The sequence below is a fragment of the Columba livia genome, chromosome 6 (assembly GCF_036013475.1).
Source record: "Columba livia isolate bColLiv1 breed racing homer chromosome 6, bColLiv1.pat.W.v2, whole genome shotgun sequence".
NCBI classification, from domain to species: Eukaryota; Metazoa; Chordata; class Aves; order Columbiformes; family Columbidae; genus Columba; species Columba livia.
The window spans coordinates 10673826-10696935 of record NC_088607.1 but is presented as its reverse complement, the minus strand read 5'-3'; the positions used below and the strand labels follow the sequence as shown (position 1 = coordinate 10696935).

Sequence of the window (23110 nt, the reverse complement as noted above, 5' to 3'; positions counted from 1 at the left end):
ATTTACTGTTTATATGGTTCGAGAGCACCGCTGCTCTGGCTGACCTGTGTAGCCAAATGTCTTTTGGCAGAACCCAGAGGGAGAAGAGAGGTGATGTATGTCTCTTCTTACTGTGGAATCAGGGTGCAAGTGTCTGAGATTTCTAAACACAGGTTCAGAAATGTTCCTTTGCCACTATTTTTAGGAATCACTTAAGCCTCTTCTCTCAGAGAGCGGTAAAGCAAGGATAATATTGAGATGATTAGAATGCCTCATCTTCTTTCATTTAATGCGCCAGGTGGAATAGTCTCTGTTAAGTCTCTCTAAATTATTAATTATTTTTTTTCTTCCTAGCTAGAAATGTAAGTTTTTTTTCTCTACAACTTCCTGACAGATATTAAAACATGATAAAATGAAAATGGCTTTATACTATAGTTCACTGGGACTCCTCTCCTGAGAACAGAATGGAGCAATGCAGAATTAATGTTGATTATATCACTGCTGCCTTCTCTAAGGGCAAAAGCCCTTGTAGATATATGAGAATGTTTTTTTGTGTGGTAATCTTTGGGGAGTTGCACTGCCTGTCTTTAAGGTCTCTAGGGTTCAAAGTCCCTCAAGACTGCATGGAGGACAGTCCTAGATGAGGATCAGAGCAATTCAATATCATATCAAATTAGACTGGAAGAAGAGGAACAAGTGTAACCACAATGATCATTTAAAGGCTTGCTCCAGAGCCCATTAGCCACAACAAGCTTTGAACCAATCTCCATCCAGACTTCCTTTCTCAGGATTACAAAAGCAGATGAAAACATTGTGCAAGTGTTTGTGTTTCTCTCTTCCTTTCAGTACTTTCCTCTGCCCAAAACATAAGCTTACAGACAGAGTTTAGTGGGATTTTGTCCACCAGGGTCCATTCTAAGCAATGTATGCTTGCAGTAGGAACTTTCAAATACAACTTCCAGCCACAGGAAATGTTTTCTAGGTAGCTCCAGCCCTGGTTTTGTGTGCATGGCTCACCAAGTTCTGCATCCTGCATGAGCTGCAGGGACTACGGAGACAGGAATGAACAGAGCACAGACCAGGATTAGGTAGGTTATATAGAGCTGAATCTGACAGTATGACTGCTGGAGAAAGGAGGTCAAATGTGGCATTCATTACCTCATTCACAGCCTGATAAATCAGTCTCTGTCTTTATCCTCAACTGTTTGGCTTTTGCCACCCACAGCCCCCATGACTGCCATCATTATAATGAATGATTCAAGAAGTATTTTTAAACTCCAGCTATTATTGCCTGTTTAAAGCTTCCTACTTTATGGTTTGTGGGGTTTTCAGGAATTGCTGAGTGTCAGTTCTGTGTGTTTTTTATAGGTTTTATAAAGGGCACAAGGAAGAAAGTGGGTGGTGTTTGTAGCAATTTGTTGAAACTGGCATAATTGACAGATGGGAAAAATATAATTACAATAGTGGGTAAGAAAGGAGAAGAGACCAGGAACTCCTTGAGGGTCAGAAGCGACAATGAAAGAAGAGGAGCCATTAGTGGCATTCGGGGGTGGAGATATCGAGGGGCACTGAGGTAGACCTGAAGGAATACGTGCATGGAGCATCTATTGTTTGTACAGATTTGAGCAAAAACAAAGAATTGTCAGGCTGGAGAGTGAACAGGGACAGGAGGGCAGAGTTTACATTTTAGCTTGAGGGAGTAAATAGTCAAAATGAGATACTTACGTTGTGGCTGAGGGGAAAATGGAAGCAGAGGTGAAAGAGACAAGAAAGGCAGCAGTTCAAAGCAACAAAGCAAAGAAATACTGAAGTTGGCCTTGCCATCCCCTAAACCAGTTTTGCTCTTCTCCACTTTGCAAGACAGATCATGAAAATGAAGTGGTTGCCTCAGACACACACCATGGCTAAAGCACAGTGGCACTGCGTGTCCTTTTGTTCCTGCAAGGTGCAGGATGCTGCAGCATGAAAGGACATTTGGTGTAGTGGTGTGCAACAGCTGAACATTAGTGCAGCGTTGGACTTCTGCTCTAATCCTGTGAGATGATCTTGCTCTGCGTGACCACTTCATCAGAGCATGGAGTTAAGTGAAAGGAATCAAGTTTCTGTTTACGTTCCTGCTAAAGATGGTTTCTAAACAGTTTCCAGTGTCTGGAATATTTGACATTTCAAGGACATCACAACACACTGTTTCAGTTTCTACAACCCTATTCATTTTCCAAGTTTCTAGTAGCCATCCCTGTTCTCTTAAGCTGTGGGAATTTTTTACATGGGGGCAGAAAATAAGCTAGGAATGCAGACCTTAAGAAAAAAAAGTGCAGTTATTTCTCTCTCCTCCTCTTCTTCTCCTCCTCTTCTCCTCGTCTTCTCTCTCTTTCTTCTTTTCTCTCTCTCTTTCTTCTTTTCTCTCTTCCTCCCTTCTTCTCTGTTTGTCTTTCACTTGGGTAAACACTGATGAAACCGAATGGCAGAGAGATGAGTTTCTCACTGTTGCTTGTACCAAGAGATACAAACAAATTTCATTTTCAAAGCGTACCCTATGTGCATTCATCAAGTGTGGTGAATGCACAACTTTTTCCTGTTATCCAATGGGATATTTGATATTTCAAGTATTTGATATTTCAAACTTACTTCTGCTTTGTTATATTCTCAGACAATTTGGAGAAACAAGATAAATTAAAAAGAAAGTTTTGTAAGATGCTGAAAACATAATCCAGAATTGCTTTTATTCTAGAAACCTATAAACAGGTATTTGCAGTTCGTAGCAGGGAAACTGGATGAAGTTATAAAAATGAGTTGAATTATACAGATATGGGTAAATTTGGTGTATGAGACAGAGTTGAAACAGCTTTTTGTGAAGGAAATAAATTCTAACAGAGGAGCCAATAAGTACACAAATAATGGTGGCCCGGTTAATATAGCATATTTCAGTTACCAAAACTTTTTGATGAGGCATGTCTCCAAAGGCTTTTACAGTAACTGAGCTGCCATGGAATGAATGTGGATGTCTTCTCTTGAACTGACTGTCAAAAAATAAGAAACAAAATGAAGAAATAAGTGGATTGTTTTCTCTTGGAAAGGCCACCAGGGGACTCCTGCTGCATCTCTGTTAGTCAGTGCATTTCTAAATGGTCTGGAAAAGAAACTGAATTTCAATGCTACTGAACGAGAGTGAATACTTATGGAAAAAGCAGACCCTTAGCAGTTTGATGGAGAGACTGACTCAAAAGGAAATCAAAGAAGTTCAGTGAAATAATAGTGTAACTACAGCTGTCAAACACAACCAAACAAGTGCATCTTCCAAAACAGAATGTCTCCAAATCTCCACTGGAAGCTGAAATGATACAGAAAGAAGATGTCCCTATGGATGTCCTTTCTGCTCTCTCCCTAGGTTTCTGCATCCAAGCACACCTGCAGGATGCTGGCTGGAGTGACTGTGGTTCTGATGAGGTACAGGTGCTGCTACAGTCCTCAGCTTTTCATCTCATTCACTTGCCTTCTCCACACAACTCCCCTTCTGGAAGTTAGAACAAAATCAGTGGAGTTAAAGCAGATTACATTAGCAAAAAGAGGGAAAAAATTAGTTGGGGTTTTTTCTTTTATTTTTTTCTGGGATGTGCAGATGTTGTGACAGGCAGCCTTAGTTAGGAAACATCAAAAGTGTAATCGTATTAATAGAATCACTTTCTTAGGCATGTGAAAATGAAGATGATGTATCATTTACAAGTGAATGAAGACTCAGCATTGGTAGCTGCTGGACTGCATAATATGGCCACAAAATACTTCCATAATAATGAGTCCAGGAAATTATTGCACAGCTGTAACACAAATGTGGAGGAGATTAGTAGAGATTTTCAAAAGGTTTTTTAGGTTCTCCCTTTTTAAAAATATATTTTATCCTCAATGCAGCCTGATTACATACAGTAGCTGGTGAGAAGGCAAGAAGCAACTACAGCGAAGTCTTGTTCAGAAAACGCCAGCTTATTTGGATGTGCTGACAATGTAGATCAGGATGCAAAGGACTTGCAATATCCTATTCCCACGAAGGACAGGATCAGGATTCTGCAACCTTAACCAGGGGAGGAAGTCTTTTGAAGAAAATGCTTTACCCCTGTCCTGAATATTTATTACAATATTTTTCATGTTCAGTCTAAGAATCTCTTGGCTGTACCAATTAGAGTTTGATTATCAGTAGACAGTCCATGGTGTCATTTGTTGAGCTGTGATGCCTGGTGCTTTGTTTCTCTTGCTCTCTAGGGGAGAGGTTAGGAGGCAGCAGGGAATGTCTTTGGGCAGTATTTCCAGGTGACTGGGACAATGACACTGGGTTGGATATAGTGGTTAGATCTGGTTTTGTCTAGAAAATTTCATTCCTTGCTTACACAAGGCAAGAAAATTAATTCTCAAGACAGGTATCTGCCCCCTCTATCCCCTTCCCCATAACTCGAGTCAAGGCTGAAGCAATAGGTTCTTCCAGCTCTGGAACTGATTCTTAGATGTGTCTCCAAGAGCAGGAGACATGACAACAGAAGACACACATGTTCCCATTTGATGTTCATAGGGAGAAGACAAGAGGATGTCATTGTAAAGAGGTCTCAGTTTCAATATGCATTATGACCAGCTCTTCTACATCAACACACATGAATGAAATCCACATAAATTCCGTAATACAACTTTGGTGGTACAATCTAGAATAATTCTATCATGTACTTAGTTGATTTTAATTAAAACTGAATATAGGATTTACCCTGCCTGTCCGGATTTACTATGGTGGAAGATTCAGTCCCATGCTTTTTACTTGGCGTTGGGATTATGACATGTTAGATTTATTGGCTCATTTGCTAGAGTAAATGAGAGTCTCTGGACAGAGTTGCAGTCGATAGCAGAGTGGCGAACAGACTGGCTGAGGAGCGGGAATAAACAGAGAACATTTGTTCTGAAAGACAGAACCCAGTCCTCATTTCTGTCCTAGTTGATCAAGACTGCTTTCCACATCCAGTGAAGATGATCTGCTTTGAGACTTGAAATGAGCAGAGATTTTTTTCTGTTTTTTTCCTTTCTGAAATGAAAAGTGTTGTAATAAAAAGGATTTGACAGGCCATAGAATATACTGCAGAGCTTTGGTGGAGTGAACTACCTTTACTTTCACTAGAATGAAAAGGGATTTTCTGGTGCTAATTTATGTGCTAAGAATTGAAGTGTAAGGAATGCCATGGATTGTACAAATGCTTGCACAGAGCATGATGGTGTTTGGTTTTGTAATTACTGCTGCCCAGTATTGATATCTCCAGACATGAGCTGGGAATCACGAGAATTTGAGGAACTTGTGCCAGAGAGCGTAGGCTCCTGAAGTGGTTGATTTAAAAAAAAAAATCATACTTATGATCTTAGTGATAAATGAGTAAATACAGACAGATGAGATATGATGACTTCAGGTGTGACAATAATATGAAGCTGTTGAATGTGATGATCGTGTAGAGCAAATGAGAAAAATATTTTTTTCTGATTCAGAATTGAATTTTTTCTTGGATGATCACTAGCAGTGAGCACTTCAGTGAGGAGGAAGATTTCAGTGCATCTGCGCCTGAGACTGAATGCAGGCTGACTGCCAGAGGAATGTTTTTTCCTAAATTTGTTCCCTATTTTAGTACCTTATCATTAATATCATATTGCCTTAATTTTATAGTAATTGGTAATGATCATTATTACCAATAATAGAGTGAATTTGTAACAGACTCTTTCTAGTTTGCTATATGAAGAGTTGAGCTCCCAGGGAAGTCTCGTGGCTGCACAACCCCTGTGATGGAGCTGCAGGGTGGTGGCTCCCTCACAGTGTCAGAGTAGATCAAATGCAAGAAGGAGGGTATGGAGAAAGACCTTCCACTTAGCATCTGCCCAAACTGCCACTCCTGTCCTGCTTTGACTCCACAAAGTTTCTGTTCATATGACAGCTTCCCCTTAGGCAGCACCTTGCATCGCACAGACCTATGTCCTGAGTGTGTTATAATGAATTAACATCACTCTGCTGCATGTATGACATTGCCATTGACCTAGTCTGTTATATCGTCTGGGGAGAAGCATTTTCTACAGTGCTAGACCCAAGCAAAGACAGTATCTGACATGAGTACCCTTTTAAGTATAAAGCAACTGCTACCATAAAATGATTTATACAGTGTCCTGGCATTTACTGTTGCTAAGATGAACTGCTTTGGGTTATACGATAAAGCCCTTTATCAAAACTGGCTTTATGTGCCTGCTTACCGTCATAAAGAGCGATGTGTGAGAGCATGTCCTCCTCAGTCCTCCCCAGCAGGCACAAAAGGACAGCTTGTTCAGTACAATACTTGATGTTAGTGGTGGGATTTCTTTTTGGATTATCAGCTTGTAATTAAGGGAGTTATTAATGCTGAGCAGGAATTTTGAGTTCAGGCCATAACCCATTATCAACTTTAATGGATAAAAGTGGACTCAGCAGAAGAGAGAATACAAGCCATTGCTGTGCCAGTTACTCTACTGGTGTGACAAGATGCAGCCCAGGTCTGTGGAGCAGCGCTGATCTGCAGGAGCTGGAGACCTGGTGTGGCACCAACTGTTGGGCTGATAAGAGTCCTCAGGACAGCAGTGTATGTTTTGTGCCTTCTTCCACTGTGAATCTTCGGTGCTCTTTGTAGACGTAGCTAGTGGAGAGCATCCTTGGTCAGTACACAGGATTTGCAGCATTCCTCATGCTCCCTGGAATAGCAAAGCTTGCGTTTGTTGCCCTGAGTTCCCGTGGGTCATTTGTTAACGTGGGAATCTACCCACTTCAGTGCTTCTGGGGAGGCTAAATTTTGCATCTTTAGACACCTAAATACCTTTAAAATACAAGCATAAAACAGTGTTCAGAGAATCAATCTCCTGTTGACTCCAGAGCTTTGCATCTGAGCCAGTGTTAGGGTTTTTCTTTCTTTGTGTGAATGGATGTTCAGCACACCCTTCTGAACTATCCACCTATGGGATGGCTTCCTGTAACCAGGGACGTGAGCCTAAGTGATCCAGGCAGTTCTCTGAGGCCTGTGAGGCAAGGTGATCTCCCTAATCACCACTACCACCTTTCCTGGTTTCTTGTTTACTGACTTTGTACAACACGTGCCAGCAGTTAATTGCTGCTGGGCACATGACAGAGCCCAGGAGGGCTCAGTGGCCTGGAGGGAGCATAACTCAGTGACTGTCAATAGTGAGGCAACTATCAGCAAACATGGGAAAAAAACTGGGGGAAGTCAGGTAGCCATCACTTCCCTGACACTAAGGAAGCCTAATCAATTCACGAGAAGGATCACTTGTTTGCTAATTGCAATTACTTGAATAAATGCCAAGGAGGGTGACTTTCCTGACAATCAGGTGACTACACCACAGAGCCCATCCATCTCAGGGGCAGTTAATTAACTTTACTGCCTGCTCCCTTGCATTCAAGGAGGAAATGAGATAGCAAGTGTTGTCCTGTCTTCATAACCTTTTACCTCTGTTTATTTATTTCATTATTACTTTGGCAGTGATTCAGTTGACACTATCTACCTGACTTGTTGAATAATGACCTCTTTGGGATGGACCTTAAATATGCCTTGGAGGTTTGGGATTCAGACGACTTGTTTATTCCTCATCTTTTCCCCAAGGTGGTGTATGGAAGAAAAACACCATTGTCTAATGTTAGTTTTCAATTAAAATGCATGTGTGAGTTTGTCTTGAGGATTTTAGAGGCAGGCAGGTGCTATGGACATAATTTTTCATCTTTCCGTGGAAGAATTGCTCAGCTTGTTCAAAATATTAAAAAGAAAAATGTTCTAGATGTCCAGGAAGTTGAGTAAATTGCTTTTTCTTTGATTTCTCAATTCCCCCTCTTCACTTTTCTTTGTGTTTTCTAGCCCTTCTGTTTCTCTGTACTCTTGCAAACTGTTTGTACTTCTTCAAACATCAGAACCACTAAATTGCACCATAAGTCTGGCTTTTCAAAGCTAGTTAAAACTTTGTAAATTAGAAATTGTGCAAAGAAAACAGTAATTCTTCTTCAGCCATGCATTGTAGTCTTTTTTACTAGTTGGGGAAACTGACAAAGAAAGGAAAGAGGCAGAATCCTAAAATACCCAGTTGTAGCCAAAGCTGGATTATTAGTAATGACTTAAAGAGATGAATTGTTAACTCATTTCTTAAAAGCCATTTGTCAAATCTAATTTTCATCTTTCTGTAATAGTCACCAAACCCAGCAGTTCTATTTTTTTTCCCTTGGTGGAACAAAATAATGGGTATAGCCTTAACGAAAATACGAAAATATACTACTGCTACTAAGTGCCAAAGTATTAGTTTGATAGTATGACCCCAGGAGAAGAAGAAAATCCAGGAGGTAGAAGCCCCAGCCTGTCTCGTGATTCTTTTTGGGAATTCCTGTTAACACCAGTTCTTGTTAACAGGGTTCATGTTCAGTAGTGGTGCAGGCCTCCTGGAGAAATTGCGGAGTCCCTGTCTTTGGAGATATTGGAGGTCTAACTGGACAACGTCCTGAGCAACATGCTGTGACTGATGCTGCTCTAAGCAGGTGCCCACCAGCCTCGGCCGTTCAGCAGGCCCATTGCAGAGCAGAGGCAATGTTGGCCAAGGAGGAGCATCACAGACATAAGGGCAGTCAGGCCTCAGCACCATGGTCTCAGCACCATGGTCTCAGCATGCTCCCTGCTCTTTCAGCTGCAGTCCTCGAGGAATCTAATGACTCAAAGTGTGGAAAGCTTCATGACTTACCCAAGCAAGGAGCAAGAGACACTGTGTGGAAACACAGGGACCTGGACCTGCATTTATGGAAAAATGGACCATCAAGGCTCCCTCCTCCTGAGTGCTCTGCATGGACCACCGTAGTCCTCTCAGGACTGGAGTATCATAATTTACAGACTGTGCTCACTGCTGAGCTTCTGCTGCCCTGGAAGGCTTTTTGTCCCCAGCAGTACTGAAGAGAAATGACTGCATTACAAGTACATTAAGCACATGAACAGCTCTGACAAGAGGCAAAGTAATAATTTGTTTGGTAGGATCACTGATGCTTTATTGGCTATCCAACAGCTCCATCAGGCGCTTTTGCAGCAGCCAGACATAGAGACGACCTCAAGTCTGGAGTCAAGTCAAAAGGTCTTCCCTGCTTCTTTATTATAGTGGTAAAATGAAAATCAAGCAAGGAGAGGTGTCCTGCCACAGTGACTTAAACTGTGTGCAGTGCAGACCAAACATTAGCATTATTTCAGCAGCAGTAGCTAAGTGAGGCTGTGCCAGGCTTTGGCATGTTAATGTGCTTTGGACACACCTGAAGTGCCTAACAATTTGATGTAGCTATGTCAGGAAAGACAATTTTAATGGAATTTGAGCATTGTTCTCTCTCCAGGTGTAAAAGCTTCATGAATGTAACCATGTGTAACCTCTCACATACTTTTTTTCAGGCCGGGTGAATGCAAATTATAGTGTGTCTTTAGCACGCTGATATGATAACAAACTGAGACATTGCAGATTTACCAGTGAAATACTGAGGAAGAAGACATTTTGTTCTTAGAACTCTGCAAAGTGGGAGAAGCAGGTAAGAAAGAGGTAAGGCAAAGGTTGACTGGCTTCTACTGGCTTAGCATTGCTTTGCAACCTACACATTAAAAATGTATTGTACAGAATAAATGAGATGGGAATAGCTGATGAATATCACGGAACTGAGATGCTGAGAGCTTTGCTTCACTGTTGGATAATGCTGGGTATTTGCTAGTAACAGATGGTAGCCTTCTCATCCATATTTCTGTGCCCTGAATGGAGGATTGCTTGATGACACGTGCACAGTTACTGTCACTGTCAACTTTGTCATTTTGTGGCCGCCTTACAGCTTTGAGGGCCTCCATGTGTTTAATCATTTGTGCAGAGATTTTATGAGTCAGGTGCTTAAGAGTCTGGTAGGAGGGAAGATAAAGCAAATCAGTTCCAGTTACCCTTAATCCCAGCAAAGCCATAGCCTCTGATCACTTAGCTGTTCCTAAATGGCCTGTGTCTTGTATTCTACATTAACACTCATGGTGTTAACTGGTAATATGCAGAGGCCAAATAAACGAATATACCAAGGTGAACGCATGTATGGCCTGATTCCTTCCACAGTGGATGCCAGTGGGAAGGCACAATATGTGTTGAATACCAGAAAACCATTTGTGAGCTAAAAGATCCTTCAGACCAGTTTGCATTTTTCTGTTGCCCAGACCAAAAGCTACATGAGGCTGGAGGAGACTGAAGTTTTCTTTGCAGTGGCAACGCACCAGAGCTGTGTGTCCCACCAAGAGTACCCTGGCCGCAGGACACCCGTGGCTCTGCACCCAGAGCGGTTGCAGCCCCTGCTTCCTGGCTGAGGTCTCCAGCTGCTACTGAGAACTCCTCTGAATGCTTCTTCAGCTACGTTTTAAATGGCAGAGAAAAAAAAAAAAAAGGTATACAGAACAAAAAAGAAGGGTTTCTCTCATCTTGGAAGAAATTCAGGGATTTCACAGCCTAGACTAAGGCACATGGAGGTATGCTAATAGTGAGCTTTGAGCTGAACGCTTTCTTTTGCCTGTGTACAGGCCCCCCAGTGTCCTGGCTCCTTAAGATCCTTTTCTGTAGCATGACTATATCCATACATACCTGGGCTCTAGATCCTGGCTCCTACTTTGGGCTATGGAAGCAAGACCCAAGTCCTTCCTCTTGCGTGGCACTGTCATTCCTTCACATGCCCAGTGCCCCCTGTACCTGTGCAGGTGGTATATTTCAGCCACTTTCTACTGAGGGCAAATGAATACACCAGGAGAACTGCTCCACTGCACGTCCTTTGGATGCTTCATGAGCAAAGAGGCATATTACATCCTCTCTGCAGAAATCTGAGATAAAACAATTCCAACTTTCATCAGCTGAGGCTATAGCCTTAGTTTACAACTATCAAACAACACTTCTTTTAAACCCATGATTTTTGCTTCTCACTTCTCATCATCTCTTCCGTTGCTTCTAGAAGAACTTGATCTTATTTGTTGAAATATTTTCTATCTGGAGTGCCTCCAAACATGAACTATAATTAATTATCAAGGAGATCATCACAATTCATAATAAGTCGTGTGCTAATTACATGTACCCTATGAGTATTTTCCTCTCATTTATCTTGTGAGTGCTCATTTTGCAGATTAATAATGAACACGACAACTGCAAGTGAAACCAGTACTATGGACTGTTAAATAAAGGCATGGGGGGATTGAGCTCTTAATTAAAACTGCTATTTGCTTGGCATTACAAATGCTACTACCCATCTTGCTTCCAGGAAAGGCTATTTATTAAAAATGTATTATTCCCAAGAGACATAAAAGATGCTAAGGCACTCTGGTAACACCAAAAGAAGCACTTAGTATTGAAAACTGTTTCATACCCACACTGAATTAAAGAATCTATGAAAAATATCAGCCTGTTAGAGCTGAAAAGCAATACTCTCTCCTACACAGGCAAGCACAAATAAGCTTTTCTTCTCTGAGCCATAATCCAAAGAACACAAGCCTTAGTTTCTTTCCCCAGTCAGGCTTGGCCTAGATTCTCTTGCTAATACTGTCTGTAGGCCTCACAAATAATTTTCGTAATCAAGAGGTACAATAAACCTGGCTGTGAGTAGTCATCATGCAGAACTAACTGTTTTGGTCACTGCCAGCTTCATGAGCTAGATGAGAATCTGCAGTCTGGAAGTGAAAAATGGTTTATTTAGGTTTTTCAAAAGAGCACCTCATTCCTCATCACAATCTAAAAAACAGTACTTGTGCTTCTAAGACAAGAAAAGATAGGGGTAGAAATGCATGGTGTGACATCTCTAGATGTGAAGTTACAAGCCAGCACTGCAGCAGCACTTCAGAGAAAATGCTTTCTTTTGGGCATAAAAATTCCACTGGCTCTTCATAGTTTGATTTGAGGTGGAATTCTTGTGGCTGGATGTCGGTGTACCAAGGCAATTAGCTTTGGGAGTCATAACTTCATGTCAGAAAACCAGTCCTGGTTCTCTCAGTTCTGTTCAAAATCCTAGCCCTACCTGCTTCATTCCTTTTTGTAGCTTAGCTAAGTTTCTGATTAATATGTTAGTTTAGGTAAAAATTCTTTTCATTCCTCTAAAAAGCCTCATGTTAAATTACTACAGAGTTTTGTTCTTCCCCTTCCCCAATAACTTAATCTTAGGGCTAACATTTAAAAAAAAATCAATTTCTAAGAAGAAAAATTTCACTTTCTCACAACCCTGGCACTTGAGAAATAACAGGGATGAAGATGACCTCTTGTGGAATGGCTCTAAAAAGCCTTCTGGTTTTTTTTAGCCCTTTTCATACCCCAGAAGAGCTAATGACAGTCCATGTAATTTCTTACTCATTAGTTCATGACTCCATGACTCAGGTGCCACGTTCCGTTAGTCAGCTTGACGTCACGTGATTTATATCACAATATCATAAAATTGTAATTACAAACAGCTTGAAAGTCAAAGAGCTTCTCTCTGGAAATATCAGTTTTGCCCATCAAAGTGACTTTCTTTTGGTTAGTCAAAACATATTGTGGTAGTAACAAATCAGTTTGTTGTAAGGTGTATTACTTTATGAATACCAAAACATATATGTTCTACTATAAAAGGCAGTTCATTCATATATCTTACCACACTAGACACAATCAAAGATTAGGCCACTGCCTTTCTAAACATATATTCTTCTTTAACTAATACAACTTCAATTGTTAAAATGAAGGCCTTTCCATAGAAGAAGCAAAACTAAAGTGGTCTTTCGCTGTTAAATCTTCCAGTACTGAACACCTTTCCTCCCAGTGGCTGACAAGCTTCTGGACCAGCTCTTGCCCCAGTGCCTTTGTTTGCTCCTGTTTTCCTGCTCGCATTGTACCGCAGCCGCCTAGCATTGCTGGAAAATGCTTTTCTTTTCCTGTTGGTACCAATCTGAATACAGAGCAGACAGTGAGTTTGCTGACACCCATACTTAAATCAGAATAATTTTTCTTATCCAGTACATTTGTTTCTATGACCTTGGTGACATATTTATAGAATTCAGTTTTTCTGAGGGAGAGAGACTGGTTTGTGTTTGCTTGTGCAACAGCTGTGCTTTGTCCTTTAAAAAGACAATATAGTCCCTACGCCTGGCTATTTTTAAACTACATAGGTCACACTGGTCATCTAAAAATAAATTTCTAATATTCACATGTAGTGCACATAGAACCATCATTTGACCAAATATGGTAGCATAAAGGGGACCTTATCAGGTCTTTGCCTTCTATAGTGTCAATAATGATCTAAAAATACACAACAAAACCACAAACAGACCCTGTACTTCCTGTTTGCAAAACACCATGGGCAGAAATTAATGCTTTTGTGCAAATAGAGACTGGACTGGGGATACACTCAGACTTCTCCCAGCAGTAATAAAATAATGTTTTTTACTTCCCCAAAAGGATCTGGTTAATCATAACCCCTGTACAGCAAGAAAGCCCAGTATTTTGAAGGGAAGAATAATGCTGGGATGTAAAACAAAACTGATATTCAGAAATACCCATGAAAGATCTCTCTTTTAAATAAGCATAATCAAGACATGTTGACGTCAAGCTTTCAAATCAGACTTTAAAGACAAGCACAAAACTTCTAGTCTATCTGATTCCCAAGGCTTTACGGTTTCTTTTTTGTCATTGATGCTGGCTCAGAGGCCCCAGAGGACCTGAACTGCTCAGACCCAAAGCAATCTCCATAAAAGAGCAGACCCAGATTTTGGCTATCTAGGCTTTCTCAAAAAAAACATGCCAATCTGGCTAAGAAAAAGCACCATGGGTCAGCTAACATGCAGACAGCTGGAGTCTATAGGCTTTGGCAAGATGTTTTAATTTCGATTAACTGGGCATTTCTTTGACAAAAAGCAGAACAGAAAAGGTTTTCCAGGGACAAGTCCTTATGAAACCTCTATCTGTCATAGTTTAAAAGAACACCGTGAGCAGTAGAATTAAGAAGGTTTGGTTTCTCATCGATTTGTATTTCACAAATGGCCACCTCGGTGGACTTAATCATTTTTAGCACGGCATGAGCTGGTGGGTTGAACACACAACACACATCACTGTATCAAAAAGATTTTTGGTTACAAAGCGTACAGTACAGACATTTACCCATACAGAAAGCTCTGATCTTTTGCTTATACAGCTGTATAGCTAAATTAATGTGCTCCATTCCTGTGCTATTATTCTGTAGTTGGAAGCATCAAGTGCGTTGCACATAACAGTATTAAAACTAAATTAGCAGGAATTTTAATAATCTAAGATTTTAAGGATTAATCCTACAGACCTCAGTGCAGATCTTTGGTTTCGAAAGTAGTCAGGGCCACTTTATTTTTATGAACTGAACCGGAATATATCAGTCCTTGTTTTGAAAACCTCTCAAGAAATATTTCTGTATGACAGAATGTGGATGGTAATGGGATATTTTTAGTGTAATGTTTGAGTGCATCACAAGTCTGCTTGCATTCCTCCAGAAGAGAATGAGTCATTATGCGTGAATAGATACGCAATAAATTTAACTTGCTTTTCTGCTCATGCGGTACTATAAAGCAAAACAGAGTTTTCTGAGATATGGTTTTTACTGAAGTTCATTCTTCACTGAGACTATATTTTTTAATTTAATATATCTATCACCTCCATATCTAGTAAGTAAGGTAACTCGGTGGTTACCTTGGATCATAAAGCCAATGGGGCAGAAGGAACTCACAGAAAGCATAGGAGAAAGGTCTGTTCACAGGCAGAGATCTAATGGTTCTTGCACATACACAGATTTTAAAAGGCCAGAAGGAACCCTTCCATCATCCTGCCTGTTTTCTGTAGGAATGTCCTCCAGTGTCTCCCACAAATTGTATTTCAAGCATTTTCCAAAAAGATACTCTATATGTAAGGACTTAAAGAGGTGGACAATTTTATATTTGGCCTTTATGGGAGATCTGAAACTTAGATGTTTGCAAGTGTCCCAAAAGTGTAGCTTACACAGAATAACCTATTTAATGAGGTTTGTGGCATTCATTCATTTTTATTCTGACTGTTGAGATCTTCACAGAGAGGGGACAGGAAAGGAAAGGAAATTTGTGGTGATGAAGCCTAGTGTGTCTCTTTTGGTTACTGAATTAATGCTTCCAAAACATGGAATGAAAGCCAGTGAGTTTTTTTAAGGTAGTGTAGGAAAGCTGGAATATCAGAAGGCCTTCCTTGCTTTAGCTGCAGTGTCATTTTCCTGAGGCAAAAGAGACAATAAAAATGTAGGGCCAATAAATTGACCTTCATCTTGCTACAGTGATGTGCTCATCCCAGCCATTAATTTGACATTGTTCTGGTTCCTGCTTCTGGCTGAAGGTTTCAGCTGGGACAGTGTCATAGTTCTTTGACAGTTCAAAGTATAGAGCATCTCAGACACAGGAAGAAGAGCTTCTGCATTTCATTAAACAGCTTTAGAGGGCATGATGGAAAACTGAGGGGTATGAAGAGATTTCAAATGCCAATAGAGACATTTAAAGCAAGTTTCTAGGCTCCACTTTAAATTCCACTCCTGGCCTACCCGCGCTTGGCATCATCTTTGAGCAGCACAAATCTGAGGAAAGGAAAGGAATGTGAATGAGCCCATTAGCACAGATCTCATAGATCTTATGCTTTAGGGACTTAGAAATTGACAGCATATGTTGGTAAAAAGCCTGAGAGATCAGCCAGGACAATAAGTTCCTGTTAGGAAACAGCTTGCTTATCTGGCTTTAATTTGCTGCAACTGGGTTGCCTGTGTAAGTGTATGTGGCTACACATGCACGTAAAAATACTTTCACTGCCCCATGCAATTCCAACCAGACATACATGGCATCCTACACCCCTTGACTGGCATGCAGCACTCCTGAGTAATGGAACAGCTATTTCTCCTTTCAGATGCACAGCAACAGGAAATTTATTTTAAACTCATTCAGTTTGTGTAATTCCTCAGGTCTCTTTCCAGCTGGAAGTTGGTTGGCAGGCACGCATCAGCCTCAAGCCTTTCTCAAACACAGCCTTATGCAGTTCATCAGAGTAGGCTATTAAATAAGAAAAGTCAAGCCACAAATGAGGATGGATTGGCTGCGGATGCTGCTCAGCCTGTGCTGTGAGCACTCACTACGTTCCATCCACACAAGGGTCACAGCTCATTGCCAGAAAAGGGAACAATGCTTCAGAGGGGTCACAGCACAGGATGCAGTGGAATGTATGTGCTGGGTGGCATCACTCATTGACCATCTTGTAGTGCTAAAAGCCAGCAGACTCCTGCCTTATCATACATGTATGCCACACACAGGTGACCCAATGTCCTCAGCTGTGAGCTCCATAACAAAATGTTTGGTCAAGGAAAAACAAACACTTAGAGAACCAAGAACAGGAGGGTCCTGGAGTAGCTGCTCCACTATTGCCACATTGCTCTAAGAGGTTGCAAAGGTTGTATGGGAAGCTTGGTCTTGGGGAGCCTAGTGATGTCAATTAGTAGTTGCTGCTTTATTTCACTCTGCCAACAAGGATTTAAATGATCCAGTATTTCCCATGCCAGCACAACCCTGTAGTCAGCTTGAGACCCAGGCAACTCAAGCATTTGGCTTTTGCATTTGGCATGGTAGACATGGCTTGGCCAACTCTATCTCATATTTGTCCCAGTTCCCCGAAACAGCAGCCAGGGGATTTCTATTATATTTCCTGAGAGAAATTCCAGTATAACCAAAAAACAACTCAAAACGATTTCCTGTGAATTTTTTTATGGTACTTAGCATATCATCAATCAACCTAACCCAGTCATTTAAATGAACAACTCATATGGCAAACTATATGTTTGAAAATATTTCTAAAGGGTTAATATCTTTGTAAGTTTTTTTTGTTTGTTACAGAATTCAAGAAGTCAACAGGCTGCCTATAAACATCAAAAGCATCTGCTGCAGATGTCCTGAGAGCCATTTATAAACACATAGTACTCATATCTGCACAATGTTGATTATAGATATTACTAATATTTAAAGCTGTGTATTTAAAGAGACTGTCATCATTACTCTTGAGTGACTTTGTTGAAGATCAAAGTATAGCTGGTTCTCTGGTACAAGAAGGAGAGCAAGACTACTCAACTGGCCATGGCCATGCTACAAGGGTGGCACTGGGGAGGAATAGGAGCACAATATTTTTGCAGTTTTAAGGGCTTGAATGCACACAGCATTCATCAGCCAAAGGGTTGGTTTGCATTCACTGCAGAGGATAAGCCCTGTTACTGTTTAGGCAAAAGCAAAACTCTAGAACTAGAGTTCAACTTGCAAAGTAAAATCCGGTGTCAAACTGTAATTATCACAAAAGCCGGAACTGTGGTTCACAGTTTGTTGCCACCTCTTGTAACACAGGTCTGGCTGGACGTAAATGAAATTTGATTTATTTACTGATGGAAGAAGTTAGGGCATGACAACTACGAATACTGAAGTATGTTGAGATATTTGTGGGGCAGGGACAGGAAAAGAATCAATACATACAGGTACTGGAACGGACATAAAATTTCTCTCCCTTAGGAAACTCTGCTCCAGTTATGTCAGGAATACAAATCGATGCTTCTAAATTGGTTTAAGTTTTGTTTTGTACTTGGCTGCACTATACCACTATGTATTTTTTGGTTAAATAAATGGATAATAGTTTCATTTTATTTTATTGGTAGCAGTATTTCTGCATTTAAACAAACACTGATACCATTTGCAGAGCTTTCTGTTGGTGCAATATGGTTGTCTTGTCTCATAGACAACAATGTAAGGCTGAGAAATGCTTTCTGTTCTTGAAATAAAAATCAGAACATTTCTAATTCACTATTAATTCAACTTTTATTTTCAATAAGGAAGAGCCAAAGACTGGCATGCTGCTCAGCCTCACCTTGATCTCTGGGAAGACAATAGAAGAAAATAATCAGAGGAAACCATTTTCAAACATACTAAGTACAAGTAGGCTATTGGAAAAGGTCAGCATGGATTTGCAAAGGGATGCCTTCCCACCTCATCCATTCTGTGTTGTCTGTGATTGAAGATGAAAACTGATCTAACTCCTCTTAACCTGACAAATCCCATAATACCCCTTGTACACATGGGAATTTATTAACTAAAGAAGTAATAGATGGACTACTAATTGCATTCAGTCATCATCACATTTAACTCATTAAGTATCTCAATAAGAATTCTTGGTAGAATATAAAAACGCAGATATCCAGGTTCAGGAAGCAAAATGTGAAATTCAAGGTCCCAGAAGTAAAAAGGCAAAGAGGACTGGTGAGTGCAGTGTTTTGTTATGCCATTACTTGTTGTGCAATTTGCATTGAAAATGTGAAATATTAAACACAAAAAAAGCAGTTGCCAGGCAGAGGATCAATTGTGCACTTGCCTTAATACCCTGTGAATCAGAGTGCATCCATTGGTGTTCAGGAGCTGAAACTCTTAATACCCTGGCAGGATTACTTGGATTGGTGGCAGGGGAATGCGTATCTGTGTATATGCATGTTTAAAAATTTCCTACTCACTTCCTGCTCTGAAACACATCAGGGAATGTTTTCTTCTCATTCCATGGCTCTCAATGGGAAAATATATACCTTTATCTCCCATTTTATTACAAACACATTGTTTTGAGCAAATTACAGCTCTGGAATATTGACTGCCTCTCTAAAAAAAAAAAAAAAAAAGTGTAATGATAATTAAAGGTATTTCAAAGCATTTAGCTGTAAACCTGTTAAATAAACTTGACAGTGTTATTTAAATTATGTTGTGGTTTTGGTTTTTTTTCTCCTCCACATCCTCTCAAAAGTCATTTTGCTAAACATTTTCAATTTAGTGGTAAAGAGAAGATGAACAAACGACCAATATGCGGTTAGACTGTTATCAGAAGAAATGTTTGGCAAACAAAGGAATTAAAAATGAAGGAAGGTCACTTAGGAGTAGACAAAGGGGTTTGTGGAGAAAAAGTGAGGCAAGTGAGCTCTGTTTTTCAATATATATTCCAGGAAAAGTGAAAATGAGGGTGTGAGGGGATGGTAGGGTGGGGTGCATACTGAGTACCATATGTGAGTCCCAACATGAAGGAGGAACAAGATGACGTGCCTGTAGAAGTACAGGATGTTCATAACCCTTGAGTGAGTTACTGATAGAGTGATTTATGAGTGGAAATAGCAGCAGACTGAGGAATAAAAGGCCTGAGAACTAAGGATGGATATGGTGAAAATTCTGTGTTTTGAAATGTGTCAGGGTTAAGAGATCATTTGAGTTCCACAGATGTTTGCAAAAGTGTTTTACAGCCAGATGAAAAGGACAGGCTATTGGTATCCAGATACAGAGAGACCAGGGCAAAAAAAGAAATGAGAGTGTGAGAGATGGACAAATAGAGCTGAGGTGGCAGACTGAGATAAAGCACAGGAGTGTACTGAAGAGACATAATGGAGAAGGAAGTATAACCTACAGATAGAAAGGAATACTGATTCATTTTGACACCAGAAGAGATTAAACCTGTGGGATCATGGACTCCTTGTCAGGAAGGTGTCAGAAAGTATGTCCCCAGTGTCAGAGATCAGATGGACAGTCTGATGGGAACAAAGATGATGTAGAAACCTGTAATTATTTTTTGTGCTGAGGCAAATGACTGCTGGACTTGCTGGAATGGCTCAGAGTTGTCTGTGATAAACTGTGGTCCTAAGAGGATGGTCCTGGCTGTTTTCCCGGTCCCAGTAGAAGGCAGAAAAAGGTTATGAAGATTAGCATGGGGGTCTAGACTTTGTATTCTGAAGGTTTAAGATGTCTGACCAATGGGATACATTCATGGATTGCTGGTAGATGGGGGAAGCTGACAGACTGATTGTTTCCATGCAGTTCCTCTGCAGAAAATTTTCAGGACTTCCTTTAAAAACTACATAAAGAAAATGAATAATGTAACAACAGTTAGAAGAACATCAGCATACAGAAATACAGGTGTGAAAGAAACAAATGGCTAACGTGGAGAAAGCAGTTATCTGGACAATACTTTTTAATAAAAGACTTAATCTGATGGAGAAATTGAATGAGTTAAGATAAATCAATTTAAGATTCTTATTGTAAAGAAACTGGATGGCAAAATAGAAGGAACTAGACTGATTCATGTGGGAAATGAAAATACCTGTATAGGGTAAACAGAATGAGTATGGAAAAACAGTTGTGACTTGGACAGAGTTACTAAAGGACTCACTGTTCAAAGGGGGTAGAAGGAAACGTGATCTGAAAGGCTGAAGTAGGCATTATAGAATCACAAGAAAAAATGTAGGTTGAAAGAGACCTCCGGAGGTTGCTAGTCCACCCTCCTGCTCCAGGCAGAGCTAACTTCAAAGTTACATCAGGCAGTTAGGCTTTTATTCAGTTGAAGTCTGAAAATTTTCATGGATGGAGATTTCAACACCTCTCTTCAGAGACTGCTGGAGTTGCTTATGTGGACTTCTAGACACACTCAGGGTCAGATCTGTCTACCACTTGAAAGCTCTTTGATATTTTTTGATAGATCAATATTACAAGGAAATGTCTCATTCTAAATGACAAACTTTCCCACTGTAAACTAAGAACAAATATTACTAGTAATAGTAAAGGCTACACTGATTTCTTCACTAAATAGGAAATTGGAGTGACAGCATTCTAGGTTTGGCTTAAATAGATTATTACACATAATAGTATAATGAGAAGATGTTGATTAAAAGAATCTTGGATAGTGTGATCAAAGGTTGAAGATTAAACAGAAAAGAAAAAAAAATCCATCAGTAGAGGCATTATAGTGGAAAGGTTTGCCAGTGTGCAGGCTGATGCTGCCTGACCGTGTGTATAGAGAGAGCTGTCTCTCAAGAGCCCAGAGATGCAGTGAAACGGGGAACAGCATAAGACCTTGCATTCAAAGATGTACAGAAGTAGAAAGCCAGGTTTATTTTTTCCACAATGCTTTTGATGCTTGTAAATAGTTTTGGTAGGTTTTTGTTTGTTGTTTTGTTTGTTTCTTTTTTTGGTACAGCATGCTTATTAGATAGGTTATTTTGTTAGCATTGCTGACAGGCTATGAAGCGATTTATTGATATATTAGGAGAATATTTAGTAAATTGTATTTGATGGATGTAGACACCTCCCTACACATTTTATAAAGTAACTCTGAAGACAACATTTTTGTCTTGTGAATGGATGATGGGACTTGTTGGTCATATAAAATAAACAAAGATCCTATTTGCCACAGTGAAGAAGCTGGTCCTTTGTAATCTGTGTGACAGATGGACTGAGAGATGAGGGGTGAAACTAAAAGATGATGACAAAGCATGCAGCAGAAAAGCATGAATTGCAGATCTTTTCACAGCCGAGAAGTAATATATATAGGTCTTAATTCACTGTTTATTATCTGGAATTACTAACCTGTGGTTTATTAAAGGAAGAGTCTGCTGCACTCCATATGAAAAATGATATGAGGTGCATGAACATCGGAGGAACATCAGCCTAAATGAAAAAAATGTGCAAAATAAACTGAACTGTTGAAGCAGATTAACAGATAGGAAGGTGGACCATGAGACAACTTGATATCACCAATCAGAGGCTGCAGGATTGCTTGACAAGTGATATTCAGAAATGGATGAACCTCTCTGAAATGGAGGACATAGCAGCCATATTTGGTTTACAGGAACAAAACAGATATATGTAATCTGTGAAACTTGATGGTAAAACAAGGGAATCCCTCAACAAAACACTAGGGGTGTCTTCAGCTAACACATCCTTTCCCATGCTTGAGCCTTGAGCTGGAAGGGTTTTCCAGTAGTGTTAATGGGCAGCTGTGCCCAACCATGGGCATGAGGAGCAGCTGGAACTCCACGCACAGAGGAACCGAGAAAAGCGACAGGTGCATAAGGGTGCAGTGAGAAGAAACTTGGATTTTAGCCTATAAAAACCATTTCACAGAAGTTTTGAGTATAAGTGTTAGCTGAAAATGGGTTTGGTTCAGAGGGAAAAGTCAAGCTTTTTTTGTTTGATTGTTCTGCTGTGATCACAAAAGCAGGAATTTCTTTCTTTCTTTGACAAGACAGATGACTGCAGTGATATTTGATTCAAGATTAATTTCTTCTCCTCACGCAGATTTAGCTACTGCTTTGGCTATATAGGGATAACAGTATTTTTCTGAGCATATTCCTGCTATAAAGCCTATAAAACATCTGTGTACCCAGAAAGAAAAATATGGCATCTCTTTTATTACTAAGATTTTCTGATATGACTTAGCACTATAGAACAATCTGCCTTAAATGTCTTTATTGTATTAAATGGTTGAGTTTTGTTTTGTTTTCTGATTACAGCATTCTTTAAGGCAGAATAAAAACTTTTGCAGCAGAACCAGGAGGCCATTTTAAGTAGGCAACTGAGATCTAGAAAAGGGATTAAAAGAACATTTCCCTTCATTTAAATGGTTTACTTTCACTCAGGTCAGCTCACGCTCAACAGGTAGGATTAAAAGAAGAGCAGTTGCACAAAGGCAATGAACTACAGAAAGGACCTTCAGTTCTGGCACTGACAAGAGATCTTTTTAGGTTTAATAAGAAAATTGCAATGTAAAGTTAAGTAAAGCTTGGGATGAAACAGAGGAAACAAGTGTGGCACAACATGTAAGCAGCAATGGACATCTGATGATGCTCTGTTTAAGCTTGTAGCATTTTTAGATCTTGCCTTAACTTCAGGAACATTTAAGAGACTGTCAAAAATCACAGCAAATCCCACTCATTGCATAGAATTATGTGAAACCTTAAGTTTAAAACACATGCAGCCTAAGAAAGCCATTAAGATACAGCCTGAAGGGCTTTCCTCTCTATGTGGCATGGAAGACATGCCCATTTTCATTAACAGTCATTAAAAAGACTTGATATTAATGACTTACTTTTCACACTTAATTTCCTTTTCAGAATCATAAATTATCTATGATTTTGAGTTCTGCACTTGCCTCATTTGGTTTCTAATATTCTGTCCTCTGCGAGCACTTTATATAAAGAATGGAGACAATAAGACAAAACAAAAATCCCTTAAGGCTTTCTTGACCT

General features: G+C 40.0%; 1 long non-coding RNA gene across 5 annotated transcripts in view; it reads left to right on the top strand.

The window, feature by feature from the left end:
* LOC110360700 (uncharacterized) overlaps positions 1-18765 on the top strand; it is a 71420-nt gene extending 52655 nt beyond the window's left edge. For 4 of the 5 annotated variants that reach the window (XR_010473441.1, XR_010473443.1, XR_010473440.1 and 1 more), the window contains exon 6: positions 9432-18765. This is a non-coding gene — a long non-coding RNA (uncharacterized LOC110360700). The remainder of the gene's footprint in view (positions 1-9431) is intronic. The other variant, XR_002416773.2, reaches the window with a different exon arrangement.
* Positions 18766-23110: the final 4345 nt, after the last annotated feature.